Source organism: Alexandromys fortis, unplaced genomic scaffold (genome assembly GCF_014885135.2).
Source record: "Alexandromys fortis isolate MF-2015 unplaced genomic scaffold, M_Fortis_MF-2015_v1.1 scaffold_60, whole genome shotgun sequence".
Lineage (NCBI taxonomy): Eukaryota > Metazoa > Chordata > Mammalia > Rodentia > Cricetidae > Alexandromys > Alexandromys fortis.
The window spans coordinates 3272067-3287981 of NW_026067946.1; positions in this window are offsets into that span (position 1 = coordinate 3272067).

Consider the following 15915-nt stretch of genomic DNA (forward strand, 5'->3'; position numbering starts at 1 on the left):
TAGAGACAGTGGAGGAAAGCTGCTTGCCACCTGGAATAGTTTCATGTAAGCCAAGCCCACCAGCCCAAAGATGGTACTGCCCACAGAGGACTGTGCCCTCTACTTCAGTCACCAGTTGTGAAAAGCCTCACAGGCATGGGCTCAGGTCAGTCTGCTGGAGGCAAAGCTTCCATTGAGGTTCCCTCTTCCCGGGTGTGTCAGACTGACAGGACTAACCGGAGGAGTTAGTAATCTGTGGGACTGTTCATTCTCTGGGGATCATTGCAAACTCCACACCTAAGGATCCCATTGGACCATAATAATTTGTGCTAATGCTGTGGAAATGAATAGCGACATCCTCCACAGACATTTAAGGATGTTATCAGCACCGAGTGTTTCTAATTTGGATACATTTCTTGTAGTCACCTAGATGCTCAGGCCTAATGTGACGTAAGAGCGGCTAAGATGTCAGTGACTCACGGCGGAGACAAGGAGACACAGCCTTACATTTGCCTTTTAATTAGTTCACAGGTCTCTAGTTACGTTTCTCACATTACACAACGTGCCTATGTCGGCCCTGTTGGGATCTAAATGCTGTCTCTCGGTGCCTTTACAAATACTGAGTTCCATGACTGTCGTCTGTTTGGCCCAGATGACAGAATGGCAAGAAATATGAGGTTAGGGCACCAGGACACACCACAAGAGATGCATTTCCAAGCTAAAATAGCACCAATTCTGCATCTGGACAGGACAGGCTACTCTCAGGGAACTGGGAATGACAGGCTGGAGTAGCTAGCTGTTAGCTGGGTGCTGAGGGTCCACCCTTTCCCTCTCTTTCTTCAGGGTGTGGTTACCAAGTTGCCAGCTGTGCATGTACGTGTGCTTGTGCGTGTGTGTGTGTGTGTGTGTGTGGTGTGTTCTTGAAGCTGATTTTGAACATGGCTAGAGGCGCCTTTGTTTTCACCAGCGTTCTGGACTCATTTGAAATTCTTGGGCTTGCCATTTCTGCCCAAATTGAACGTCGTGGTACTTAAGATTATTTCATCTTGGCAAAGCAAGCCTTTCTAGGTTATCCCCCCTCCCTGCTCCTCTCTCTTTCGCTTGGACTTTTTTTTAAAGGGGCCGAGCTGCCTGTGTGTCTGGGAGGAGGGGAGGGGTAGCGAGCTTAGAGACAGCTTGGACAGCAAGCAGCTCTTAGAATACACAACTTTTTGATTATTTAAGTGTAACTGAGGCAGAAACATATGGATTCTATTTCACATAACTCAGAGACAGTTCTTAAGAAGAAAAAAAAGCAAGGGAGAATGTGCTCGCAGGATGTGTTCTGTTTGGGTGAACCCGAGACATCTGAAGAATACTTGGAGGCTGATGAACCTGAAATATTTACGCGTCCCTATTTATATCACTGGGGGGGGGGGAAGCCTGTGATTTACAGTGATGGCTAAACTGCTCACACGTGTTGAGTGGAAAACCAGAGAGCGACTGCTTCAACATAAACCTGCTGCTTCTGCCCCAGCCCCAAACATTCCACCCAAGGTCTGTTCAGCACCAGTGAAGAAAGCTGGGCTGCCTTGCTGTTGCTCCACGCAGCCTCACACAAATGCCCAGCTAGTCACCACAGACTGCGATGCCTGAGCAACGTGGGGGTGATGCTGCGTCCACCCATACCCATATCTGACCCGTGGCAAATACCCTGCTGCAAGGAATTCTGGCTCATTTCCCTCTCATAAACCACAGCTGGTGTGCCTTCCCAAACCTTTTTCATTAAAAGAATAAATCAAGATGATTTTTATAGTGCGGGAGAAATGCTTCCTTCTCTTCATTGGTATTTTTGACAATCATCATGTATCCTTAATGATGAAAGCTTGAATTTTACCCCCCAAAGCTATTGATAACTCTCTTACGTGTTTTTTTAAAATTGGCAGGGGCTATATTCTGCCTGTAAGGATTCACCCTGCTCCGTCTCCCCTCCGTGGTTGTAGTAAGATGTAAAGAGAATGTTTCTGAGGTCTGGTGAAATAGTTCTGCTGGGTGTTTCGCTCTAGGCCAAGAAGTTATGTTCTTCCTATCCCCCATCTTTCTCCCCCTCCTTCCTCTTTCCTCCTTTCCCTCCCCCTCTCCTCCTCCCTCACCCTTACCCTCTTCCTTCTCCTCCCTCTTTCTCCTCTTCTGAGATATGGTCTTGCTATGCAGCCCAGAATGGCCTTGAATTCAGTTTGTAGCCTAGGCTGGCCTCCAAGTCATAAACAGTGAGTGCCAGGCACCCCACACCCATTATCTCAAAAATTCTATAACAACTCACAAGGTCTGGCGGCAGTATACTTTGTTGATAGATAAAGACACTGGAGCTCCAGGGGCTTTGAGGAACTTGTCACTGACTGTGAGGTTAATTCAAAGGGAATCTCCGGTGACAAGCTTTTCTCCTACCAAATGGTTTATCGTCCACTTTGCCTTTTGGAAGGCCTTGCTGTCAGGCTGCAAGTCTGAGTTATAAAGAAAAAATGTTTTTAAAAGAACCAACACACACACACATACACACACATCTTTTGTCACAAAATAGCCTTTGCATAGAATTTGACAAACTACACTGAATTTGAAATATCTAAACTTAAAGCATTGCAAATAAACGTCCTATGATAGGTTAAAAAAGGGAAAAGATCCACTTTAAATATAAACTTCTAGCAGAAAAAAAATGCATTTATCTGGTCTTATACCGCAGCCTGCGAGTCCTTGCCGTAGAGCAGAGCTTTGCACTGCACTTTTGATATCAGTCCCACGTTTGCAGAGAATCCTCCTAATCCTATTTTAGTGTTACAGATTTGCCTCTTTCCCGCTTATGTCCTGTGACCCTTTCATGGACCACAAGCTGATGAAATAGCATTGCCTCCCACAGAGACAGTTTTTGCTGCTCCTGTGGGGAATGCGTGCCTGATGACACACAGGCAAAGACCAGATGGTGATGACCTTGTGCTTCAGGTGACTACGGAAAAGTGATCAAGAGATCACAAAAACTCTGCTAGCCCTTTCACAATTCCCGGAGTGGTACAGAACATTTTCCTTTATCTGTGTTCAAGAGAAAAGTAGACTTATTTGAAAAGGAGTAAATGTACTATGTTTTCTATACTTTTGTGCAGAATCCTACAGAGATGAACTCAAGTCAAAAAGGACATCTGAGGCTGGGCGGTGGTGGCGCACGCCTTTAATCCCAGCACTCGGGAGGCAGAGGCAGGCGGATCTCTATGAGTTCGAGGCCAGCCTGGTCTAGTTCCAGCCAGTTTCCAGGACATGAACCAAAAGCTACAGAGAAACCCTGTCTCGGAAAACCATAAAAAAAAGGACATCTAAATAATACCTAGTCTATGTATTCTGCTGTCTTTGGTTAAAAGAAATTATTGCTTTGGTTTTTTTAAATCAATGAGACATATAAACAGGTACCTTTAAGTTGATCCAAGTCAAGTCTGAACAACAACAAAAACTATTGGAGAATATTGAGTATTCAACTATCTTGCTTTTTGTTTGATATAATAAAAACTTTGCTAAGACAGACAGAAAGATTGGTTTGTTTTTCCTTTCTTTTCAAAGATTCATCACTTTAATAAGAGTATTTGATTATTGTTTAAGAGTCTGTTTTTTGTTTTTTTTTCTGTTTTTGTTGTTGTTGTTGTTTTTTAGAGTGTGTGCTGCCGGAGGTCCACCTTCAACCAGGAGCTCTATTCTGAAGTCTGTGGTGTGGCTAGAAACCACGTGGATGCCCCTCAGACCCTAAAGAACAAATACGCAACTTTGGCAGTGTTATTGATGACTACAGATACACAGTTAAGAAAGGGGGACATGGAAGATTTCTGTGACAACCCCTACCTCCACCCAACCCTCCCCCAGAATAATAGCCTAAACAGAAAGCCATAGAAGAGAACTCTTAAAAACTGTGATGTGATGCTGAAATGTGGCTCACCACAATAGATGACTTCCAGCAAGGGTGTAGGAGGGGGAAGGACTTGGTTTTATTGGGGAGGGGGAAGGCAGGCCACTGGGAGTTCAGCCATGATGCAATGAGTATATAGATATCACAAATTGAAATTTTTTCCTTGTTGTTGCAAGGGAGGTCATGGGGCTGTGCAAAGAAGGACTGAGAAGCAAATGTGAATAAAAATATTACGTTGAAAAAAGTTTTGATTTTATTTAGTTATTTCACACTTTCTCATATATATGTTATTTATCATATATACACATATAACTTTGCTTATATTACTCCATTACCTTCTTTTAGCCCCTACCCGTCACTGAACTCGTCACTTCCACGTGTCTGTTTCTGAGTCTGTGACCAACTGCATTTAGTTATACTTGCTCACATGGACATGGTGGATTACTCACTCAAGCAAGGGAAATTGACCACTAACCCCTGGCTACACCCCTCAGGAATGATTTCTCCTCTCCCAACATCTGTTGAGTGCCTATACTTCCCCAGAAAAGGATACAGTCTCATGAGCCCCTCCCATCTGTGACTGAATGTTGATGGACTCAGTCTTGGGCAGGTAACTTCTGTGGGTTCTCGGGTGTGACAGTCAGGTCCCATCTACAAGAAAGCATTTCATGGCACTCCACCCATCCCCCAGCTCTTAGGCTTTGTCTGCCCCCTCTTCTGTGGCATTCCCTGATCGTTGGAAAGGGTGATATAGTTGTTCTGTTTAGTGCTGAACATTCAACAGTCACTGAATCTCAGCATTTTGACCAGTTATCCATTGTAAGATGTAGAAAACTCAAGCTGACCCTGAGTTGTAAGCGTCCTTCCTTCTGCCTAGCTTTCACAATGCCTAAGGGTGCTAAGCAGGCTACGGAACAAATTGCCAGCCACTGCAGACACAAACTGCTCAGGCTCTGTTGAGGACAGCAATAGTCTATGGGTATAGTCACAAACATTTAGAAATATTTTGATGTTATGTGCATTTAGCAAAACAACAGTGGTAACTTCCCCTCTAGCATCTATAAACTCTGTCGCCAAGGGCTTTTGATCAAGCTTCCCATACACACCATGAATTCCCTCCTATCGAAAGGACCTCAGATCTAGTAAGAGTGTGTGTGGTTACTTCCATAATAGTCATGACATTATTTCACCAGGGCATATCTTGCCTGTTGGTTGGTGAAGTAGCTCAAAGATTGATGATGTTTCTCCTCTACAGGTCCAAATAGTACATTTAGACACAGTGAAATCTAGCCAGCAGGAAGGAAGCTTACGGCTCAATTCCAGCTTGATGTTTCTAAGTCAAGGAACAACTATTCTAGGTTTTCAGTGTTTGCTTTGAGTCTGAGCAGTCCTGGTTTTCCTGATAATTATCTGCTCAGCTCACCCAGCTCTTCTCCAACTGCCTTAAATCACAACCAAGCACAAGCCTTGTACAAAATGGGTGCTTATATTTGCTCCCTCAACCAAATGCACACTTTCTAGTACCATTTTTAAGGTGCTAATAACGAGTTGAAGATGAGAAGAGATATAAAATGTTAACATTGGGTTGGTACTCAAATTTCCCATGGGTATAATATTGACTTTCTGAAATAAGTTACCTCTCTTCAGACATTTGGCATGTCTGAGTCATTATGACTTATAAACAAGGAAGGTTCAATATATACTTATTCATGAGTTTATTTCCCAAAGATTTTACAGCTGGTTTATATCGGTGCTCATAGCTGATGACAATGTAATATCTTGACTTTTCATTGGTATATTATGGACATTTAATATGGACATTTGTGTTTCTTCTGTTTTTTCTTTTTTTGTGAAGTAAAGTGGCAAGAAGGGGACAGTGTAGAACAGGGGTTCAATCTGTAACTGACTGACCATCAGTTGAGAGAGCTCACTCCCTGTAGGCCAGCGAGACATTTCCGTGTCTTCATTGTGCAGTGGGTTAGTTATTAAAACATTCCATCTTGTCTTTATTTTCCCTTCATTCTCCGAGAAAGAATATATCATCTCTCTGGCATTTTATTTTCGACATTGATCCCCTTCTCTGGAGCACTTTCAGTTTCTCTTACTCTGCAGCTGCCTCATCTTTACCGGATTCAGGTGTCTTCTCTTGAGAATAAATCTTCACCGGAGCAGGATCTCTGCTTTCAGTGACAATGCTAGTGTTTTAAGCACTGACTTTTAAATGGTTTTGTGCATCCATCGTCAATCATTTAATATATTAAAGGTTTTCGGCTGTTTCTGGGATTATGGCTTTTTAATGCTCACACAACATAATACTTTATTTTGAATTTCAGAGATATTTGCTGTGCTGTATTACTTATGAAACTTTTTATTATTAAACAAAGCCTCTGTAATGAATACAGTCTCCCACTGCCTTCTTAAGAAAAATTGGTCTGAGCCCCTGTGTCTCAGTCTTCTTGTATTTTCCGTTTTTATCCATCGTACAGTTTTTATTCCTTTCTTATACTGAAGCGTTCTCTCAAAACCTCACCAGTGATCTCCAGTCACTCCACTTGTGAGTTTTTCCTACCCTGCCCCACAACAAGTTTAAGACTCTTCATAGTATCACCACCCCTTTATCAATTAAAAAAAATGTTCTTTCCACTCCAGTGTATGGGGCTGGGATGAGTCAAAATTCCTCAGGTTCAACTCAAGACCGAGAAGTAAGGAATCTAAACCCAGCTGGCAGTCATAGTTCCTGAAGTCATCATTTAAGGGTGGTGAGGAGAAAGTGTCAATACGTTTGTAGGTCTTGCACCAAGCAGTATGTGACTAGGATCTCCCTTGGTCTGTGGTTTTCTGTCTCTCTCCACTTCCTGGTTTCCTAAATGTCTGTGATAAGATGCCAAAAAGGTTTTGGTAACCACAGAGGAAAGTTTTACAAAAGGAATGGCATATATTAGCAAGGGTAGGAATGTCTGCTGTATAGGTACCACGCTGGACACTCACACCTCAAGTTGACTCTTATGATGGGCCTGTACTGTGTCCCCTGACTCTAGCCAGCTATCTAATGCAGCCAGATGGAGCAGCATGAGGCTTAAAGGGATGAAGATGGCAGATAAAGCCAATGCTTTCCCAACACCCTCCCTAGCCAAAGTGAAGTTTTATAGGAAAATCATCTTTAATCAGTTATGTTCAAGCGGTGGTAATTCCTCTACCTCTGGGGCTGGCAATGTCGAGACCTAGAGATATCTTGTATTGTTACATATCACACAGGGGGTGTTGCTCATGGCTAGGGAGCAGAGATGCTGGCAAACATCTTTACAAATGCACTTCAAATGAACAAAATTTTGATTTATCTGGTGTAAAACGGCCATAGTGCCAATGTTGAGCTGTGTGCTCTGTACCGTCTGTCTGTGAAGTGGGGTTTAACAAGAATAGTTTGTTTATAAAATACAGTGAGCCAACAGATTCTTTCTCAGCACAGAGCACGTTCCTAAGAACTTCCATTACATATGAAGCAGCAGGCACAGAGGGTCTACACAGCTCACTCTTATTTCTATCTCCTTCACGAGGACGCCTTTGACATACGACTGCTGGTCCAGCCAGGCCCATTTCCTGGCCCATATTCTTTTTAGCATCATCTGCCTTGAGCGTATGAGCTACCGACATTCATCGGAGGTGAGAGAAGGTGTGACTGAGAGTAAAATCCCTTTGCCACACACAGGTCAGTTAGAGAAAACCCAGGGCAAGAAATAGAAGCCAGTTGTTCCCGTGGCAACAGTAATGGGATTACTAGAGTGGACAGCAGTGAAGGGAGGAGTTGTCTAATGTGTAAGTAACTTAGACTCTGAGATGTGAGACAAAAGCCAGAACAGAGGGATAATAAGACCATCTGGGTCCTTTAAGAACAACACCCAAGTGGGCCAGCATCTCCTTGAAGCAAAGCATAGTAAGGACCTTCCATGGTGATTGTGTTAGCCCGGTGAGTTTAGTCTTCATCAGATTCTGTCCTATCATGTGCTCTTTTTAATATTCCCTCCAGACCTTTCGTAACCCATCGCCCCTGTCTTCTACAGCCTCTAACCTACCAGACTTCTCCTCTTCCCCCAGTGCTCCTTTTTCTAACATCCTCCCATCAAAAAATGAGGGAATTTTAACTTTTTAACTAGAGAGGCATAACTGATGTTTTCTGTTGTTATCAATAGTGCATTATCTTTCTCTAACACTAGATTTCACTAGAAAGATGTATTTTTTTATAATTACAGAGTTACTATTTTGAGAAATATTAGCTGTTTTGCATTTTCTCCACCTTATTTTAGAGAAAAGACAATTAAAATCTAGAGAAAGAAAATTTTCCTCCCTGTTGAAAGGACAACCCACAAAATGTATTTTTTGTCCTCTCTTTTGATATTTATTTTCTGGAATGGATTATCTATCTATATCTGTATACTCAGCCACCATTAATAAATTTTAAAATAAAAACTATAAGCACTCAATTCCAGCAGTAACTTCTATTACAAGTTCCTATATAGCATTCTCAAAAAACCATGAAATTATGGGCAAATATTCATGTATAATGATTGCCCCATATCCTGCAGACCAGTAGCCCACCCAGTCCCCTTGTGGCCACCCCAGCTTCTATTGCTCAAGACCAGACATGACAAACCCATGACACACTTGTGCTGTGGAAGGAACATTTGGTGACTCAGAGAGACACAAATTGTTCCATGGACCTTTCATCCTCATTACCAGGTACCTGTGCCAGCATGCAGTGGTGACAATTCTGATTTAGCACTGGACTGAGTGGATATAATGAGAATTTTAAATTCAGACACCGAGAAAAAGAAAAGAAACCATATTGAATTAATGTTTATAGTTTCTTAATCAAGCATGCTGCCTGCTTTTCAACGAAACTCTCCAGGTAGTGCCTAAGAGGAAAGGGTGGCCAAAGACTCTCATTGTTTCTACTCTTTACATTAGGCTGAGCCCAATCCGAGTTGTAGGTATGAAACGCAAATTGGCTCATTGTGGCTTCGCCATTTACAAGGACGGGTATTCAAACAAATCAGGGATACATTTCTCTTGGCTTTCAGAGAGGCCGTTAAATAGTGACTCTAGCCCTCCTAAGGTTTTGTCTGGGTTGCCTGTAAGTGGGCAATTTTCGCAAGTTTGCCTTGGCACCCATGGCATGCGCTTTTATTGAAAATCACAGTTGTTTATGGGCACCAGAGTTTGCCAAAGGATCTCAGCAGGGGCCTCCCAGCCAGTTCCCTGAGAGCTATGTGCACCCAAAACATGACTAGCGGGGTAAAGAGCATCCTGTCCCCTGGTGTGGGGTTCTCCTGCCACCCGCCACTCTATCACATGTTCATCTTAGGAGCACACGTTGTGTATGTGAGCAGAATTTCTGAGGTCAAACGTGTTTCAATATTGAAGGGTCTTATGATTTTTTTTCTCTGTAAACATGACAGTGTCTTGGGTCTCCCATCTAGTCAGGAAGGCAACAGCTGGTGTCATGCCACATTGGTAAGGCTACAATGAGGTAGGTTTATTGACAACACATATTTTCCAGAGACAAAACAAAATGGAACCCAAGAATGATTTTCAAAATGCCCTTGAGTAGCCTGTAGGACTGGTTACTAGGTGTGCTCTAAGTAAACCTGTAGATGTGATTGAAGGTCATCAGGTCATCTAAATGGACTTAAGTTGGGATTTAGAAGCACATTGGCCAAAGATTAGGTTATGCTTTTTCCCTTGCTTTATTATTTTCACCCCATTTGCCATTATGTTTTATTACTTTATATGATTGGAAAACTTGTCACAATTTTACTTTATGAAACCCTTAAGACATGGTTTATTAATGGCTGAACTGTGAAACACTGCAATTCTCATTTAAAAAGTTAGTCTAAGCTCCCCTGGGGCAGTTCTTCATATTTTAAAGCAAGCTTCTTACTAAACATTTGTCATAAATCCTTAGAACTAATGCATGACAAAAGGAAAAAAAATGTACATGAGAATAAATTTTATTAGCCATTCCGGTAGAGAGAAAAAAAAAGATCTCATACCAAACAAAAACTACAAAGAAACCTGTTATTTTGCAATCTTCACCTTCTGTTGAATTCTGCCAGTATCAACGTTTGTGCTTTGAATTCCCCCAGGTCAGACGGCGCTCTTAAACCTCAAGATTATAAAAACGAGGAACCTTCCCAAAACCACAAGGGTAAAGTCTCAACCTTCTTTTGAAAATATTGCTTCTGAAGCCGGGTTTCATTCCCTGGGCACCAAGAAAGCCACAGAGTCACAGCAGGCAAGAGTCAAGTGCAGGGAGCATGACGTGTGATACCACTCTGTTCATGGAAAAATACCACATCAGACTCTGGAAACAACTTGCCCAACAGCCTCTCCATCTTGTGTTTCCACTAAAGAGGCCAAGAAAGATTACTTTGCCATCTTCTCTTTCACTCTAGGACAGGCCTGTGTCCGGTATTTAACTAAAGTCCACAGGAAAACATAAATATTGTGGAACATTCAAATTTTACTGGGTCGAGGGACCACCTGGGAATTTTATTAAGATGCAAAATAGGAATAGCCAATTGGGGTCAGTTCTGGAACATAGCATTTTGGTAAAGTTACAGGTGGTAGTGGATTCTGAGATCTGGGAGATCACAGCTTGAGTAATAAAGTATTAAGGCTCCCGGCAATCATCTTCCTTCTCAAGTTGTACAAAAGCATAGAGGATAAAACTGCTTCTCATCCTTCCCTCCAGCTTCTTGCTTTGCAATAGGATCGAAGAAGGATGTGAGCGCGGGACTGTGTCAACGTGTTAGGCATGGTGGAAGCGGGAGCATTGAAAACATCAGAGAACAGAAGGTATCTAGGTCTTTGAAGATGCTATCACGTCACTGAAGTCAAAATCCTTGGACCTCTGATTTCTAGACTTCTTTTGTTTTTAATGGAATCACTTTATTCTAATTCTTGTTTGAATAAAATATTTAATATTATTATTGTTTAATTGTCAATTGTCACATTACCAACAATTCTGTTCTATTCCAAGAACTAAGCAGAGCCAATCAAAACTAAGCTTATAAATGGTCAACCAGATAGCAAATGTCATGGACATCTCCCAAAGGGCCAGAGGAATGACAAGTCTGTGTCTGTGGACTTCACAGGATCTGAAAACAGTTGTGCTTCTAAAAAAAAAAGTCTTAAGTGCATAACTATCTGTTATTTAATATTAGCACAAAATTGCAGAAAAGAAGAATGATTTTGTAGAGTTTTTTTCTATTTTCTTATTCTCCTTAAGCTATTCTGAGATATGAAAGAACAAGTGATTTTCCATGGAGGAATGTATAAAATTAGTCAGTGAAATTTATTGACATCCAAAGGTGTCTTTTGATATTTTTCTATTGAAGACATGGGTTACAGAACTGCAAATTCTGTGACACAAGTAAGCTAATATGCATTTTAAGTATAACACTTGTTTATTTTAAGTATAACACTTGTTTATTCTAACAAATACTAGGGAATACAACTTTATCAGCAACACATTTAAAATCTTTTTTACATTATCCTGAATGCATTTTACTCACAAGGAATAAATATATACTTCTGTCTAAATTGTTGGTAGTTTTAGTTCACCATCTCAATTTTCTCAGCTTCATGAATTAGGTTACGGCTTCATTTTCTGAAAAATCAACTAACAGTAGCTCCAGTTAGAAATATAACTAAACTCAGTTAGTAGTCGGAGGGTAAACAGTTCAGGAACAAGTACGAGATACCTGAGTTTTATATCTTGCACCTTATTGCCACACAATCATGTGGTTTCCTCCTCATGGTCATGGATACTCAAGTTCCCACTATTCTGTTATGAGCATCTATAGAGAAAAACAAAAAAATGAGGATAGAAATGAAGAATGCATTAAGGACGCATGAGTCCATCAAATTTACTAGTCAGGCTGCCTCTAGGAGATTACACAATCAGGATTTTAAATAAAATAATTATTTTTTTAGCAACAACTGCAGGTGTGTAGTTATCCTGGCATGTAATTCCTCCTCTTTCTATCGATGGTAATTCCCCAATAGAATGTACCTTCATAAAGAAATTCTATGCCACATTATAATTCTTTTCTCTTATTTTAACTCATTCTGGCTCTGATTTAGTTTAGTATCTTCTCACATTCTGGTCCATAGGATTCTGATTGCTCAAACGTTACTAATAATAACCCTAGTAATAATAATAAAGCCTCAAGAACTTTTTCTAGTATTTTGTAGAGAAGTACCCAGCAAGTTGCCTGACCAATGATCACTCTGAGAGATGCACCTAGCAAAATCTTATTCTGAGACCATTCATTTTCTGTGTGCAAGAGGCTCGAAGAGACATTTTGTAGGAAAATGATCTGACGGGAAGAAAAAGCCTTCTGGCCATGTGGGTTTATTGTGCTCTCTGAGGATCAAGACAAAGTACAGATTATTGATCATAGGCCCATTTCTGTCAGTCACTCTGACCTAGCCACCATGAGCTCATATTTGAACTCAGTGGAGAGCGGGAGTAGAATAAACGTAAAATGAATTAAAACCAAACAAAGGGGTCTGTGAAATCACACACCGCTATATCTATGCTAAATTCTTCCATGGTGATATAAACAGATATTTTTACTAAAGGTGACAGTATAACTTCTGGTCCTTGGTGTGTGAGATTGCTATTTTGCCTCGGGAATAGCAAGTATGATGGAGTGGACACCTCTGGGCTATCTTACTGAAAGAGCATCTGCTTTGTTTATTATCATGGCCGTAGTGACTTGTAGGGGAAAAAAAAATAGATTTGTCTTCAAAAGACAGTGAGAGTTTCCTGGGAACTCTCAGGACTACTTTGGCAGAAGTTGAAAGTTTCTGGCTTGACTACAAAGCAGAAGGAGCGCATCCAGATGAATGCTTATGTGCTAGCGTCCATTTTCCTTTGGCTGTCATTACCAGAAGACTTTACTTTTTATTGAGTCAGTAGTCCAGATGGCCCTGCATTTCCCCGTGGTTGCTGAATGGGTATGGGTCAAAGTGAGTCCCTCTCATTGCATCTTCTGACGCCTCCCTCGTGCTTCACACTCCCCTTCTCTTGTTCAAAACAAGCCGCAAGTTAAGGAAGGTGTAGAGCGAGGGTAAATGTGACTTCTCGGTGGAAGGAGAAGCAGATTATTTCTTGAGAGACCGCAGCGACTACAAATTTCATTAGCCAGCTTTAAATGTCTTATGATCAGCCTGCAAACACTGGTTAACATGATTTCTAGAATCAAATAGAAATGAAATTTTCCACCTCATTTAGTGCTGGCAACTACATTGATTGCTGCCTTTTCTATCTAGGGCAATTATTTATGGTTTCCTCAGGTATTGAATGGGCCTTTTAATACATGGCTAATAGCCAAGAGCATAGGGAAAATCACGACCATGTTGGCTTACACAACAGAAGGGCAAAACATTCAATATTCTGCAAAAATATTTTTCAAAGTTATTTTCCATTTTCCTCTAAAATGACTATTTATTGTCAGGAAATCACTTGACCATACTATTTTAAGCTACCTACCAGCTTTTTTGTGACTATAAGTTCTATAAGAATATATATTTAATTTTTATCTGTTCTGCTTTCTTTTTTGTTCTTTCTTATATGCTTTTTATGGTAAGAAATTTTCAGATATTTTTAAGCATATTCTTTTTCTCTGTTTCTCAAAAAATGAAAATAAAAATCAAAACAAACAAATAAGACAAAAATACCACAAATGAACTTTCTCCAAATATTGTAAGCAATACACCTTTCTGCCTCATACTTCTGCTTCCCAGCTTTTTATACAACTGGCAGCCATGCCTTAAGTCTTTGTTTTCCACGCAGAAAACTTAGTAAAAACCATTTCCATTTCAGACTTTGTCATCCAAGCAACTCCAATGAAATCCATTCTTTAGAGACACAGTTTATGAATGACTTAAAAAATATGTATAATGATTATGAATGAGGCATTTTGTCTATTACCCTTCTCTCTGGTGAATTCACAGACTGCCAAAGGCTTTCTATACCCTAAGCCAAAAGAGCAACCATCAGAATTTTAGACTTAAATGAATTCTGGGAAATCTCTTTGCACAGATCTCTTGAGTGTTTTCCTAAAATAATTGCATATGCTGTAAAAAGTAATTAAAATATAAACACCCTCTTTTCAAATCCTTGACTATTAAAATAGCCTAAATTGTATCATCTAATATTGGAAATAAGTAGTTGAACCAGTCACTAATGTATTGTTGTGTATTGAAGTGAACTGACTTTTGTTGGAAGGAAGCTTAATATAATAACTCAAATATCTATCAGCCAACTAAAGACTACTAATAATTATGGTTACTTATGAATGTTAAGTTACACGATCTCCTTTCCAGCACAGTCTTCCTTTAACTCCTTGTATATAAATATGCTTCCGGGACATGTGTTTTTTTTTTCCAGAACCACCTTTCTCTGCCATGCCCTATGGTTTTTCTAATTCTTCCTTTGTTGGGCATTAATCAGATGTTAAATCCAGGGCTTTAAGAGTAGGAGGTTTCATCTCTTTGTGTTCTTTAATTTCCCCCAAATATTGGAAGTTCTGCAAGACGTGGTTGTCAAGACAGAGACAGGGTCTTTTTTGGTGCTGTAGTCTGAATGTCTATATCCTCACCCAATTCAGGAGTGGGGGCCCTTTGGGACTATTACTTACACAATGTAGCCAGTGCCGTTATGAATAGGCCTAGGGTTGGAAAGACAACCCAGCAATTGAGAGCACTTCCTGCTCTTCTCAAGCACAAGAGTTTGGGTCCTAATACCCATGTCTAGGAACTCAGACCTGCTTGTAACTTCAGCTCCAGGGGATGTGACATCCTTTTCCTGCCTCTGTGGGTACCTGAACACAAAAGCACCTAACACACATGCCTATATAAACATACATTTTTTTTTAAAAAAAAAAATAAGCTTCTCTGAGTTGATTTCTGCTTTCCACCATGTGAAGATGCAGAAAGACAGCACTTTAGAAGGGTCTTCCCAGAACCAAATCATGAATGCTAAGAATACTTTAGAAGGGTCTTCCCAGAACCAAATCATGAATGCTAAGAACACTTTAGAAGGGTCTTCCCAGAACCAAATCATGAATGCTAAGAATACTTTAGAAGGGTCTTACCAGAACCAAATCATGAATGCTAAGAACAGGAAGTAGAAACTGCTCAGGCAGTTTAGAGACAGGGACCTTGATTTTTGCCCTTAGCTAGAGTCCAGAAATATCCTGAACTCTGTCCTGGACAGAGGCAAGAAATGCCAGAAGTGGGTTCTGGCTCCTGCTTTGGCTTCTTATCTTTCTTCCCCTTTTATATCACCTGGCTGGTCACAGATGCCTGCAAAGTTATATGGAAAAATGCAACCAATACGAGAGACTCCTGGACACCTCGTGGGTAGGCTGTCCGCACAGCCTATGGCAGGTCCAGCCAAACACCTGTATCTCAGCCCATAAATCTCTCCGGTGGGGATCCGTAGGTGGGTCCACTTGCTTTATCTACAAGGATCGAACAGTTTCAGGCATACCAGCGTTCCACTTGTTTACATTGTCTTAATCTCTCATCTAAAAGACCTATACACTCCTTTCTAAGCTTGTCTTTCCCTCATAGTCCATGAAAATGCTTCCTCAAATTCATGAAATGAGAGCCTGGAGTCACTGGCTCAGTGGAAGATTGGTGTAAATGAGATTCTGGAGTCTAACTCCGTAATGAAGTCCACCTGAGATGATGCAGCCCCTATCTTGCTCCAAGTAGCAGTTACTTTCCCCTTGCTGTGATAAAATGTCATGACCAAGGCAGTTTAGAGGAGAAAGTTTCCCTGGGCTATGGTTCCAGAGGGATAAGAATGGGCTTATGGTTTCCAGAAGATAAGAGTCTGTCATGGCAGGGAGGCATGGGCAGCAAGCAGCCGGCATGGCAGCTGGAGCAGGACTCCCAGACAGAGCCCACATCCTTTGCCATAAGCCCAAAGCAGAGAAAGC